We start from the raw sequence: 1953 nt of genomic DNA, 5'->3' as shown, positions 1-1953 counted from the left end.
TCATTTAACTTTTAGATTTTCTTCCATAAATCTTTGATAAATACCTGGGGCTTGTTTTAATCCAAATGGTAATACATTTCATTCATAGAGCAACACACTTGTTGATTCTTTTGTTGGACAAGTAAAAGCAGTTAATTTCTTTGTTTCTTCGTCTAAACGAAATTGCCAATATCCTGATTTTGCATCAAGAGATGAAACCAAGTTGCTCCTTTGATTTTTTCTAAAATAGAATCTTTTCTTGGAAGTTTATGAGCATCACCAATAGTTGCTTCATTCATCTTATAGTTAATAACCATTCTTCGTTTTTCCCTTTTAATTTCATTATTGTTTTCGACGTAAAAAGCTGGAGCCGCATGAGGACTTTTACTTAATCTTATAATTCCTTTTTCCAAAAGATCTTTACATTCTAATGAGAACTCTTCTCTATCTCTTGCGGAATAAGAAATTTTATTTGGAACATTTATCTCTTTTGTAGAATCTTTTAATTTAATGCTTACTAATTCGTTATTTGTATTTTTAATATCTAAAGGATTTTCAGCACAAATTTCATCCAAAAGTTCTCCTATCTTTATCTCAAGATTATTTTTTGGAATATTTATCTGAAAGTATAAATTTAAATAACATGTTTCTAATATAGAAAATATTTTAAATTTTAAGATCTTATCTATAGTAGTAGTTAGTATTTTTATACGTTTTGATTTTTGATTTATTGAAGAATTGTGTGGAGCTTTTAAAACTATATATGTTAATTCTTGAATGAATGGATGATATAGCTTTAAAAAGTTATTGCCTATGATAAAATCCATTCCAGAATCTAACATATATATAGATGGAACAATGAACCTATAATTTTGAATAAAAACTTCAGCCATCTCTGCTTTTTGGTCAATTTTATGTATTGATTTGTCAGCTATTCTAACTCTTAATAGTTTCTTTAATTTTTTCCAATCAAGCTTTATATTTGTACTAGCAAAGCATTGTGTTGCTCCAGTATCTATGAAAGCATTTATGAACTTTTCTGATATTTTTATGGTAATAAATGTGGCATTATTACTCAGTCTCTGAGTCTGTTTCTGAGACATATTCAAAAATATAGTCTAAGTTATCATCAGATTCTTTTAATGGTTCCATGAAACAAGACTTAGCAATTTCTATTTGTTTGGTAAGATCATTTTTATCCTTCTTTTTTGGACATTCATTTGCATAGTGTCCTTCTTCTTGGCAATACCAACACTTACAATTTTCTTTTTTATTTGGGCAATAGTCATTTTTTTGTCTTTTGTTTTTATTGTTATTTCTCTTTCTAAAATACCTATTTTTTCTCCAGTTTGGATAGTATTTTCTTTTTCTAAATTGATATTTTCTTTTTCTTTGAAAATTTTTATTAAGACCATATTTTTGAGGTATCTCTTCATTATCCTGACAAGTCGTTTTCTTCTGGAATATAAAGTTCTGGAAGTTTTTCACATAATTCTTTAATCTTTTGAATTTGCATACTATCTTTTTCTTCCCATTTTCATTCTTTTTTAGTACTTATTTTTGGAAATAAGCTTTTAGTGTATTCTGTTATATTCTTTAAAAATTCTTCATCAGAAATATAATTTATACATCCTAAAAATCTTTGTAATTGTTTTCTATCTTCTATTTTATTAGGAAATAAATTTACTTTTTCTAAAACATTTGGTTGAAGTTTTAGCTTTCCTTGAGTGGATAGAATTAATCCAAGAAACTCTATTTCTTGTTTTGCTATTCTTTCTTTCTTTTTGCTAAGAACTAATCCTTTTTCTTTACATCTTTCTAAAACTATTAATAATTTTTGAAGGTGATCTTCTTTATCCTGTTTTGTAAAAATTAGTATATCATCAATGTAAACTAAAACAAATTCATTTATCTCTTTTAGATTTTCTTCCATAAATCTTTGATAAATACCTGGGGTTTGTTTTAATCCAAATG

The sequence above is a fragment of the Arachis ipaensis genome, chromosome B01 (assembly GCF_000816755.2).
Source record: "Arachis ipaensis cultivar K30076 chromosome B01, Araip1.1, whole genome shotgun sequence".
Classification (NCBI taxonomy): domain Eukaryota; kingdom Viridiplantae; phylum Streptophyta; class Magnoliopsida; order Fabales; family Fabaceae; genus Arachis; species Arachis ipaensis.
The sequence above is the reverse complement of the archived record's forward strand: the minus strand, read 5'-3'. Positions refer to the sequence as shown.